Here is a 13,369-nt window from a genome sequence, read left to right as displayed (position 1 = left end):
GGTGAAAGCAACTTCCGGTGATGTACCCCCTTGGGGGTTCCTGGTGGTAGGAACAGAACACAAACATGGTCCTGGTGATGTGCCCCTTGGGGGTTCCTGGTAGTGGGAAGAGAACACTGGTACCTCTTGTTGAGTAGGAGTGCCAGTTAGCAATTCCTGCTGTAGTAAGGTGGGCATGGTGGGAGGGTCTTTTCTCCCAGTTGAGTCTGGTCTGGTGCACCAGACTTGTTTGATGTAGGTAGGACTTTCCCTAAGTGCCATTGTCTTCCTGATAGGAATGGGGCTGCAGTTGCCTTGACAGAGCCTGGGAGGTGCAAGGAGCTACTGGTGGTGTGCCCCTTGGGGTTCCTGGTGATGGGAACAGAACACTGGTACCTAGGGTTGCTATCTCATCCCTTTAAACCCGAACACATTAATTACACAGGTTCTGAGGCTAATTTATGCAGATAAGAAACTGAGTTTAATTACCACCTTAATCATCCACAGTACCTGTGTAATTATTATGCGTTTGGGTTTAAAGGGATGAGGAGGCAACCCTACTGGTACCTCATGTTAAATGGGGACACCAGTTAATAATTCCCACTGTAATATGGTGGGATCAGTGGGAGGGTTCATCTCCTCCCAGTTGATTCTAGTCTGGTGCACCAGGAAGGACTCTCCCTAAGTTTTAATGTCTTTCTAGTAGAGAGGTGTCTCTCTTCCAGTGTCCAGTGGCAGCTTCAGCAGGTCCCTAAGGAGCAGGGTCCACCTGGCTTCAGCCTACGCAAACCATAAAGTGCCTTGCCCCTGTCAGGAGCCTTGTGCCCCAGGGGGGTTCAGGGTTTGAATCTCTTCCTCTTCTTTATTATTATTATTATTATTATACAGTATTTATAAAGCGCCAATAACTCGCTCTGAGGTTTGTCCATGACTGTACCCTCCCGAAGAAGCATTCTTGCAAAACACGTCAAGATACTTGGATCGCCACCACAGCTCTAAAGATTACCTTTTGATGCACATGTACAGTCATGGCCGAAATTGTTGGCACCCTTGATATTTCTCCAGGAAATCATGTATTTCTCACGAAACGTATTGCATTAACACATGTTTTGCTATACACATGTTTATTCCCTTTGTGTGTATTGGGACAAAACAAAAAAAGGGAGGAAAGAAAGCAAATTCGACATAATGTCACACAAACCTCCAAAAATGGGCTGGACAAAAGTATTGGCACCCTTTCACAACTGCGGATAAATAAGAATGTTACAAGCATGTGATGCTCCTGTAAACTCACCTGGGGCAAGTAACAGGTGTGGGCAATATAGAAATCACACCTGAAAGCAGATAAAAAGGAGAGACGTTCACTTAACCTTTGCATTGTGTGTCTGTCTGTGCCACACTAAGCATGGACAACAGAAAGAGGAGACGAGAACTGTCTGAGGACCTGAGAACCAAAATTGTGGCAAAATATCAACAATCTCAAGGTTACAAGTCCATCTCCAGAGAACTAGATTTGCCTTTGTCCACAGTGCGCAACATTATCAAGAAGTTTGCAACCCATGGCACTGTAGCTAATCTCCCTGGTCGTGGACGGATGAGGAAAATTGATGAAAGATTGCAACGCAGAATAGTCCGGATGGTGGATAAGCAGCCCCAAACATGTTCCAAAGACATTCAAGCTGTCCTGCAGGCTCAGGGAGCATCAGTGTCAGCGCGAACTATCCGTCGACATTTAAATGAAATGAAACGCTATGGCAGGAGACCCAGGAGGACCCCACTGCTGACACAGAGACATAAAAAAGCAAGACTACAGTTTGCCAAAATGTACTTGAGTAAGCCAAAAGCCTTCTGGGAAAACGTCTTGTGGACAGATGAGACCAAGATAGAGCTTTTCGGTAAAGCACATCATTCTACTGTTTACCGAAAACGGAATGAGGCCTACAAAGAACAAAACACAGTACCTACGGTAAAATATGGTGGAGGTTCAATGATGTTTTGGGGTTGTTTTGCTGCCTCTGGCACTGGGTGCCTTGACTGTGTGCAAGGCATCATGAAATCTGAGGATTACCAAAGGATTTTGGGTCGCACTGTAGGGCCCAGTGTCAGAAAGCTGGGTTTGCGTCCAAGATCCTGGGTCTTCCAGCAGGACAATGACCCCAAACATACGTCAAAAAGCACTCAGAAATGGATGGCAAAGAAGCGCTGGAGAGTTCTGAAGTGGCCAGCAATGAGCCCAGATCTAAATCCCATTGAACACCTGTGGAGAGATCTTAAAATTGCTGTTGGGAAAAGGTGTCCTTCCAATAAGAGAGACCTGGAGCTGTTTGCAAAGGAAGAGTGGTCCAAAATTCCGGGTGAGAGGTGTCAGAAGCTTATTGATGGTTATAGGAAGCGACTGATTTCAGTTATGTTTTCCAAAGGGTGTGCAACCAAATATTAAGTTAAGGGTGCCAATACTTTTGTCCAGCCCATTTTTGGGGTTTTGTGTGACATTATGTCATATTTGCTTTTCTGCCTCTGTTTTATATTTGTTCCAATACATACAAAGGGAATAAACATGTGTATAGCAAAACATGTGTTAATGCAATACCTTTTTTGTGTGAAATACTTGATTTTCAGGAAAAATATCAAGGGTGCCAACAATTTCGGCCATGACTGTATATGATATACAAAATGACATTTTTCGGGGTTCTGTGTATGTGCTTTTTTGACTCAATGATGTTGTTTTTTTATTATCGTTGATCTATGTCAAAGTTGACCGATCAGTTTTGGTTTTTACATGTATCACTGGCATAATTCTGCTCCATCTGATTCCTGTCCAATCAAACATTTGCATACGTAAGCAAGACATATACTGTACATCACCCAACCAGTGCCGTAAGACTTGGCTCCACATTAAATCAACCCTTAATTATCAGGGCACCAATGAAGATAATGGGATAATAAATATCTGATGGAATTTCTTGACTTAGAGCAGTGGCCTCCAAACTGTGGGCTGGATGTGGCCCTTGGCTTGCTTTTATCCAGTCCTTGGGGCACTATTTCTCTGACACCAACAATGGGGAATAATTACTGTAACTGACACCAATGGTGAGGCACTATTCCTCCCACTGACACCAATAATGGGGCACTTTTCCTGCCACTGACACCAATGATGAGGCGCTATTCCTCCCACTGACACCAATAATGGGGCACTTTTCCTTCCACTAACACCAATGATGGGGCACTATTCCTCCCACTGATACCAACGATGACACACTATTCCTCCCAATGACACTAATGATGAGGCACTATTCCTCCCACTGATACCAATGATGGGGCACTATTCCTGCCACTGATACCAATGATGGGGCACTATTCCTCCCACTGATACCAATGATGGGGCACTATTCCTCCCACTGATTCCAATGATAGGGCACTATTCCTTCCACTGACACTAATGAGGGGGCACTATTCCTCCCACTGACACCAATGATGGGGCACTAATCATCCCACTGATACCAATGATGGGGCACTATTCCTCCCACTGATACCAATGATGGGGCACTAATCCTCCCACTGATACCAATGATGGGGCACTATTCCTCCCACTGACACCAATGATGGGGCACTATTCCTCCCACTGATACCAATGATGGGGCGCTAATCCTCCCACTGATACCAATGATGGGGCGCTAATCCTCCCACTGATACCAATGATGGGGCGCTAATCCTCCCACTGATACCAATGATGGGGCGCTATTCCTCCCACTGACACCAATGATGGGACACTATTCCTCCCACTGACACCAATGATGAGGCCCTATTCCTCCCACTGATTCCAATGATGGGGAACTATTCCTCCCACTGATACCAATGATGGGGCACTATTTCTTCCACTGACACCAATGATGGGGCACTATTCCTCCCACTGACTCCAATGATGGGGCACTAAATCCTCCCACTGATAACAATGATGGGGCACTATTCCTCCCACTGACACCAATGATGGGACACTATTCCTCCCACTGATACCATTGATAGGGCACTATTCCTCCCACTGACACCAATGATGGGGCCCTATTCCTCCCACTGATACCAATGATGGGGCCCTATTCCTCCCACTGACACCAATGAAGAGGCCCTATTCCTCCCACTGATTCCAATGATGGGGCACTATTCCTCCCACTGATACCAATGATGGGGCACTATTCCTCCCACTGACACCAATGAAGAGGTTCTATTCCTCCCACTGATTCCAATGATGGGGCACTATTCCTCCCACTGATACCAATGATGGGGCACTATTCCTCCCACTGATACCAATGATGGGGCACTATTCCTTCCACTGACACCAATTAAGAGGCCATATTCCTCCCCCTGACACCAATGATGGGGCACTATTCCTCCCACTGATACCAATGATGGGGCACTATTCCTCCCACTGACAATGATGGGGCACTATTCCTCCCACTGACAATGATGAGGCATTGATTGCTCCCACACTAGGACATTTTCCACTCCAACTGGCCACAGTAAAGCCCCTCTAAACCCCGAAGGACAGTAAATTGGCTCTTTGTTTATAAAGTTTGGAGACCCCCTAGAATTACCTGCACAACTGGATTGCTACTCTACCATGCAATCTTGTGCAGGCAAACGCACTGTGTATGCGACTTGCATTTGGGTTGTGTTGCTAAGTTAACACTGACACCCATTGCAGATCATAGATGCAAACACGCACGGATCTCGGGCTTCCCACACTGAGTTCTGGTGTGAATTAGCCCTAAATTTTCACACCATGCATGTTATTGCACATTAACATGCGTTTCATTGATATCAGGGGGGCGCACATCACGGTAATAACACATAGGTGTGATTCCAGACAGTACTTTGTAACTGTTTTCTACCTTCGCAGATTCTCTGTGAGTCATTTGGATACAATGTAATGTACAGAATGTTCCATGTTTTGTATACAGGCCGATCTCAGAGGTATCCGCTCAGAAAGTCAATGTTCTCACCAGACTGACCTGGAAAGAGGCGACACAAGACACTTACCACAATCCTGACCTAACCCAGCCGTACCTGCAGAGCCAGGAACAAGGACATCTAGAGCTCAGGGTGAACATTCCAGATTGCCCCCCCAAGATGTATGGGCATTACATGTCAGCAATCCCCCCCAAAAAAATCCTCTATCTCACCATACACCCCCGCCACACTGCTGCAAATGCTATCCAGGAAATTCAGAAACTCGGTCAACATTGCACACTTTGCGGACATGCACAGAAACACGCCCCTATAGCAGACATGTGGTGGTGCCATTATTATTATTATACAGGATTTATGGCGCCAACAGTTTGCTCAGCGCTGTACAATATAACGGGAGACAATACAGCAACAGTACAGTTCAATACAAGAGGGACAGGAGGGCCCTGTTCCTGGGAGCTTACAATCTAAGAGGGAGGGGCTAGTGGTACAAAAGGTAGTAACTGGGGGGGATGGACTGGTTGGAAGAGTAGAAGATTCTATTATTAGCTGAGGGCAGGATAGGCTTCCCTGAAGAGATCGGTTTTCAGAGATCGCCTAAAAGTGAGCAGAGTAGATGATAGTCTGATAAATTGGGGTAGAGAGTTCCAGAGGATGGGGGAAGCTCTGGAAAAGTCCTGGAGATGAGCATGGGAGGAGGAGACAAGGGAGCTAGAGAGCGGGAGGTCATGCGAGGAGCTGAGAGTACGGTTTGGGTGATATTTAGAGACAATATCGTTGATGTAATTTGGGGCGGAGTTATAAATGGCTTTATACGTTATTGTTAATGTTTTGAATTTTATCTGTTGGGCAATGGGAAGCCAGTGGAGGGATTGGCAGAGAGGAGTGGAGGACACTGAGTGGAGGCCAGTGGAGGGATTGGCAGACAGGGATGGAGGACACTGAGTGGAGGCCAGTGGAGGGATTGGCAGAGAGGGATGGAGGACACTGAGTGGAGGCCAGTGGAGGGATTGGCAGAGAGGAGTGGAGGACACTGAGTGGAGGCCAGTGGAGGGATTGGCAGACAGGGATGGAGGACACTGAGTGGAGGCCAGTGGAGGGATTGGCATAGAGGGGTGGAGGACACTGAGTGGAGACCAGTGGAGGGATTGGCAGAGAGGGGTGGAGGACACTGAGTGGAGGCCAGTGGAGGGATTGGCAGAGAGGAGTGGAGGACACTGAGTGGAGGCCAGTGGAGGGATTGGCAGACAGGGATGGAGGACACTGAGTGGAGGCCAGTGGAGGGATTGGCAGAGAGGGATGGAGGACACTGAGTGGAGGCCAGTGGAGGGATTGGCAGAGAGGAGTGGAGGACACTGAGTGGAGGCCAGTGGAGGGATTGGCAGACAGGGATGGAGGACACTGAGTGGAGGCCAGTGGAGGGATTGGCAGACAGGGATGGAGGACACTGAGTGGAGGCCAGTGGAGGGATTGGCATAGAGGGGTGGAGGACACTGAGTGGAGGCCAGTGGAGGGATTGGCAGAGAGGGGTGGAGGACACTGAGTGGAGGCCAGTGGAGGGATTGGCAGAGAGGAGTGGAGGACACTGAGTGCAGGCCAGTGGAGGGATTGGCAGAGAGGGATGGAGGACACTGAGTGGAGGCCAGTGGAGGGATTGGCAGAGAGGGATGGAGGACACTGAGTGGAGGTCAGTGGAGGGATTGGCAGAGAGGGATGGCAGATACAGAACAGTTAGTAAAGTGGATGAGTCTGGCAGCAGCATTCATGATAGACTGAAGAGGGGATAGCCTGCGATGAGGTCGGCCAATGAGGAGGGAGTTACAATAGTCAAGGCGAGATATAACAAGGGAGGGAATAAGTTGCTTACTGGTTTCCGAGGTTAGGAACTGCGTATCTTGGAGATGTTGCGGAGGTGAAGTCTACAAGATTTGGACAGTGATTGGATTTGGGGCTGAAAGTACCCTGATATGAGGGGTGGGAATGATGATCGTGTTATTGATCTTGCCGGAGAAGTCAGGGGAGGGGGCACGGGCTGGGGGGAATACTAAGAGCTCAGTTTTGGAAACATTAGGCACCTTCCACAATGCACGGTGCCATAGCACCATATGGTTCAGGGTGGTGCGATTTTGCAAAAGGGCCAGAGATTTCTTTTTACACATTTCTGGTGACCAGGGCAGTCCACTGAAAGGAAAGAACTGCCCTACACACAACATGTGGGAACACACTGAAAATGTGCGGAATTGTGTACATGCTTCATTGCATGGTGTGAACGGAGCCTTACAGCAGAACTCCGGTAAAAAATTCTATTTTCCCATGCCGTGGGGCTGAGCCCGTACTGCATGGGTTAAATGTTGGTTTTGTCTAGAGGCTCGTGTAAAAGCTGTACTTACCCCATCCTCCGATCCTCCAGAAAACCGCGCTCCCCCACGTCCAGCGGTGGACTGTTCCTGCCATCTTCAAGTTTGGAGCCAGTCTATGGGCGTGATGACGTCAGGAGCAGATTGGTAGTATGTGTGGGAGGGGGGCTTGCGCTCGGAGGATCAGCGGATTAGGTAAGTATATGTTTGCTTTCTGAGCCCCTGGGCAAAAAATAGCATTTGACCCATGCAGTGCGGGCATGGGAAAATAATACTTTTGCATTGATTTCTTCTTTAACCTCTTTATAGCATTTGCCGCCCACTTAATGCAAAGGGCAGGGGGGGCCTTAACACCCACATACCGCATATGTATCCGCCGCAAGGCAAACAAGGCACCTGCCTTGGGCAGTATTTTCAGGGGGGCGGCATCACCCCCAGGCAGAAGGGACCAGTGCCATATACAAAGGCCAGACCAGAGCCCTCTCGTGTGTGTTCGGGTGGGGGGACGGGCTCGGCTGTGTTCGAGAGGATGGGCGGGCTTGGCTGTGGTTGGGAGGGCTCATGTGTGCTCGGACGGAGGAGTGGGTGCAGCTGTGTTCGGAAGGGACAGGCACTTGTGTGTTCGGGCGGGGGTGGCTCGGCTGTGTTCAGGTTGGGGGGGCGCTCTCGTGTGTGCTCGGGTGGGGGGTGGCTCAGCTGTTTTCAGGTGGGGGGGGGGCGCTTTCGTGTGTGCTCAGGCGGGGGTTGGTTTGGCTGTGTTCGGGTGGGGGGGGTGCTCTCGTGTGTGCTCGGCGAGCAGTGGCTCGGCTGTGTTTGGTTGGGGGGGTGCTCTCGTGTGTGCTCGGCGAGCAGTGGCTCGGCTGTGTTTGGTTGGGGGGGCGCTCTCGTGTGTGCTCGGTAGGGGGATGGCTTGGCTGTGTTTGGGTGGGGGCGCTCGCATGTGTGCTCAGGCGGGGGGTGGTTCGGCTGTGTTCGGGCGGGGAAGGGTGGAAGGCGGCTCGCCACGCCGCTGCACTGTGTTGTCACTGTCAGCGCTAGTGGGGGCAGTGAAAGCACGTGATTGGTTGCTAGGACATTGGTGGTCCTAACAACCACTCATGTGCTTACCCCGCCCCCAGGCCGCGACATGCAGAGGAGGAGGGGAGCGGCAAGGAAAGGACTTCTTCCAGCTCATGTAGCTGCCTGGAGGAATGAGATGGAATGGACCCTGAGGTAAGGGGGGTTGGGGGGATCCTGATGTAAGGGCAGGGGGAACATTGGGGACCCAAATTAAAGAGAATGGGCTCTAGGGACCCTGATGTAAGGTGGGGGACCCTGAAGACCATGATGTATAGGGGGACCCTGATGTATTGGAGGGACTTTTGAGATCCTGATGTAAGGGAAGAGGGGAACTTTTGGGCCCCTTATATAAGGAGGGGGATCTGGGTCTCTGGGGAACCCTGATGTATGGGGAGGGTCTATGGGTGGGGGGACTCTGAGACCATGATGTAAAGGTAGTCCTTGATGTATTGGGGACGTCTCTTGGGACCCTGATGTAAGTGGTTGGGACTATGTGGACCCAGATTTAGGGAGGGGGGCTCTGGTGGACCATGATGTAAAGGGAAGGCCTATGGGGACTTTGGGGATCCTGATGTAAGGAGGCAGGACTCTGGGAAACCTAATTTAAGGAGGGGCTCTAGGGGACCCTGATATAAGGGGATAGGCTATGGGGACTCTGATGCAGGAGGGGGAACTCTGGAGACCATGATTTAAAGGGGGATCCTGATTTATTGGGGGGGGGGGCTTTTTGGACCCTAATGTTGAGAGGGGACTCTATGGACCCTGATTTAAGGAGGGGGAACTTGGGGACCCTGATGCACATAAGGTGGGGGGACTCTGGAGACCATGATTTAAAGGGGGATCCTGATTTATTGGTGGGGGCTTTTTGGACCCTAATGTTGAGAGGGGACTCTATGGACCCTGATTTAAGGAGGGGGAACTTGGGGACCCTGAAGCAAGGGGAGAAGTTGTGGGGACCCTCTCCTGTATCCTGTCCGCAGTCTCTGACCGTCTCCTGTATCCTGTCCGCAGATTTTATAAGCTCTCCAATGTGAAATGTCACTTTAAGTGGTGGAGTCCTTCCAATAATCAGTAACAACACTTGTGGCCTGACACAGAGACCCTAACTAACTATCGGTCTGGACTCAGTCTCTGGGGACCAACACTGAAATGAGGTGCGTGCACAATCTTACCGACCCAGGTCTGCTTTGCATCCGCTGGTGACTCTGAACAGAACAAATGTTGCTTAGTTCCTCTGCTCTCATCAGCCTTCCTGGCAGCAATCTCTGGTTAGTGAGGGATGCTTTCACACCTGGATGTCATCGGATTCTCAGCTCACACGGCCCCTGCATTCAGCATCGTCCAAAACATGGCTGCAGTCTCCTCTTCCTGTTCACTAAAACCCCAACTCTGTGAAAGCCCCACCTCTTCATGAATATACAAATATCTATGCAGTCTAAGCCTGTGTTAGAAAAACAGTGACATCTTGTGGCTAAACCGCAGAATGTCAGTCCCTTAAGAAGAGGGAGGCACATATGCAAACTGTTGTAATTCCTACACCGTTCACCTGATTTGGATGTAAATACCCTCAAATTAAAGCTGACAGTCTGCAGTTAAAGCACATCTTGTTCGTTTCATTTCAAATCCATTGTGGTGGAGTATAGAGCCAAAAATGTTAGAATTGTGTAGATGTCCCAATATTTATGGACCTGACTGTATGTTTACCCCAGCCTGGAAAACAAAAAAAATATACAGGCTGGATTCTAGTAGTTAAAGCTGACATTCAATCTGCTTATAGTATGTCTTCACTGGTCTCTGACCATCAGTTGTATCATGTCTGCATTCTCTGACCATCTCTTTTATTATGTCTGCAGTCTCTGACCATCTCTTTTATTATGTCTGCAGTCTCTGACCATCTCTTGTATTATGTCTGCAGTCTCTGACCATCTCCTGTAGTAAGTCTGCAGTCTCTGCCATCTCCTGTATCATGTCTGCAATCTCTGACCATCTCTTGTAGTATATCTACAGTCTCTGACCATTTCCTGTACCATTTCTGCAGTCTCTGACCATCTCCTGTATCATGTCCGCAGTCTCTGACCATCTCCTGTGGTATGTCCGCAGTCTCTGACCATCTCCTCTGACAGCTTTCTTTACTATGACATTCCCTGAATAATATGTACAGTAGATTCCCCGTGTGTGGCCATGATGTCCTTCCCCTTCCCTCATATCGGTCCGGAGTTCAGGGCTAATCAAACATTGTGGATTTCAAGGCTGTGCAAACATGAAGAGGAGACATCGACGTCATCCCGCTCTTATCGATGTAGTCCACACACAGGCGGTTCATTAATAAAGATAGGGCCTGAGCTGCAACATTTAATACATTGATTCTTCCGGTCGCAGCTCAGGACTGCCCCCCCATGGAAGAGATGGAAATGAATCCTACCTTGCTTCGAAAACATTTTCAAAGTCAGCAACCTAGCAGAGTGCCGTCCCATATCAGCCGTCAATGGATGCAGAGTTTAAAGTGTATCTATGCCCAAAAAACAGAGAATAGTTGCAGGAACTCCCTTCTTCTGAGTCACCCCTTGTCTCTGACTCATACCCACCTCTGAGCACCCTCCCTTGATTCCACCCCCTACCCACCTCCCAGCACCCTCCCTTGGTTCCACCCCCTACCCACCTCCCAGCACCCTCTCTTGGTTCCACCCCCTACCCACCTCTGAGCACCCTCCCTTGATTCCACCCCTACCCACCTCCCAGCACCCTCCCTTGGTTCCACCCCCTACCCACTTCTGAACACCCTCCTTTGGTTCCACCCCCTACCCACCTCCCAGCACCCTCCCTTGGTTCCACCCCCTACCCACCTCCCAGTACCCTCCCTTGGTTCCACCCCCTACCCACCTCCCAGCACCCTCCCTTGGTTCCACCCCCTGCCCACCTCCCAGCACCCTCTCTTGGTTCCACCCCCTACCCACCTCTGAGCACCCTCCCTTGGTTCCCCCCCTTTCCCACCTCCCAGCACCCTCCCTTGGTTCCCCCCCTTACCCACCTCCCAGCACCCTCCCTTGGTTCCACCCCCTAGCCACCTCTCAGCATCCTTCCTTGTTGGTTCCACCCCCTACCCACCTCTGAGCACCCTCCCTTGGTTCCATCCCCTACCCACCTCCCAACACCCTCCCTTGGTCCCCCCCCCTACCCATCTCCCAGCACTCTCCCTTGGTTCCACACTCTACCCATCTCCCAGCACCCTCCCTTGGTTCCACCCCCTACCCACCTCCCAGCACCCTCCCTTGGTTCCACCCCCTAGCCACCTCTCAGCATCCTTCCTTGTTGGTTCCACCCCCTACCAACCTCTGAGTAGAGTATATTCCCCCAGCAACAATAGATCCACCCCAGCAACAATAGACCCTCGACAGCTACGATAGATCTCCAGTCAGCGATAATAGACCCCTACCTCAACAATAGATCCCTCCCAGCAACATAATAAACCCTAGCAACTATAGACCCCCCCACCATCAACAATAGATTAGATCCCAGCAACAATAGATTAGATCCCAGCAACAATAGATTCCCTCCAGCAACAATAGATTCCCTCCAGCAACAATAAATCCCCCAGCAGCCAGCATCAATAGACCCTCCAGCACACTCCAGCACCCCTTGCCATTACATACTTTCAGTGCTGGAGGTTCCACGTTCCCGCTGAAAAAAAAAAGCCCTGCCAAAAACATAAATGTAATGCATTGCAGTTTACCAGTCCTTAGATGTGGTGGCTGCATTCGTTTCTCCAGCTTTTTTTCTCTTCATTTTCACCTGGCGATTCTGCAAGATAACACAATTGCTGTTATATATCGGAAAAGAGACAGTAATACTGACAACCTCCCCTTCCTTTCATCTCCATAACATAGAAGGAAGGGGTTCTGTAGGCCACTGATGTCTCATTAAAGAGAACCTGTCATTAAAAAAAATAAATAATAATCGCACATTGTTATTTTGTCCCCATGTGATGAAATATAAAGTTTAGTGAAAAAATATAAAAAATAGAAATGACCATATAGCACCCCAAATGCATCCCACACGTGATTTGCGGCCAGCATGCCGCATGGTACTGCAGAACCGTGTGGAATGGTGCTGCCCGATTTTAAAAGTCATGCCTGCTATACTTTTTGCCCGTTCAGCAGTTTATTGAGATGAATGGGCTGTCAAAAACGCACTGCAAGGGAATGCAAAAACGCATGCGTCCATTGTGGTGTGAACCGGCACTGTGAGGGACCGCCGAGCGGCACCACTAGCACTCCACTGGTCAGGCGTGCCCAGAGCGCGGAGTCTAAGCCCCAGGGTACTTGTTCACCAGGGCCCCTGATGGTGGGGATGGACTTGTAGTCCCCCGAGACCAGGTCGCCACTACTGAGCACACCTGTCAGTGGTAGGGGTGTTCGCCAGGGGCTCCAACCAGGGAGAGCCAGATGTGAGGAGGTCAGGTGACCCCGATGGGATGGATGGATGGCTGAGCAAGTGCGAAGTCAGACAGGCCGAGTTGGTAACGTAGAGGACGGTAAGGTACAAGGGAGCAGGCAGAGAATCGTCGGGTCACACGCCAGGTCAGCAACAGTAGGTCAGATCTAATGAGGGGCATCCAGGGAGAGAGGTCAGGCAAAGCAAGGGTCTGGGCAGGAGCAATCAGCAGGTCAAGAACAATCCGGGTCAAATAACTTACAAGGCACAGGTTCAGAATCACAGGAAGCAGGTAAGACCAGAAGGCAACAAAATGACAGCTCAGGGACATTTAAATATCCCGCCCTGCGCTGCCATTGGTGCCCAGCGGGCGGCCGCGGCTTCTACTGCGCATGCGCGAACTCAAACGCCGCGGCCGGCCCGGACCTAGTGCCCGTGTCCCTGCACAGGGCGGAGCAGTGCGCCTGCGCCGGGACCATCGCGGCAGGGATCGAGGGGATCCCTGACAGGCACTTAGCTGGCTAAAGCACAGTGTATAATAAACAATTGCCAGGGGGAAAGGGTCGCAATCGGGGGCAGAT

General features: G+C 50.3%; 1 protein-coding gene across 1 annotated transcript in view; it reads right to left on the bottom strand.

Moving 5' to 3' along the window:
• The window catches only part of DHCR7 (7-dehydrocholesterol reductase), a 66,405-nt gene extending 55,604 nt beyond the window's left edge, over nt 1-10,801 (bottom strand). The window contains exon 1 of the mRNA XM_089663404.1: nt 10,780-10,801. The gene's annotated coding sequence lies outside the window, so the exon portion shown is untranslated. The remainder of the gene's footprint in view (nt 1-10,779) is intronic.
• Nucleotides 10,802-13,369: the final 2,568 nt, after the last annotated feature.

The sequence above is a fragment of the Staurois parvus genome, unplaced genomic scaffold (genome assembly GCF_062004578.1).
Source record: "Staurois parvus isolate SC_StPar_1 unplaced genomic scaffold, SC_StPar_1.0 ptg001679l, whole genome shotgun sequence".
Lineage (NCBI taxonomy): Eukaryota > Metazoa > Chordata > Amphibia > Anura > Ranidae > Staurois > Staurois parvus.
This window is presented reverse-complemented; position numbering and strand designations above follow the sequence as displayed.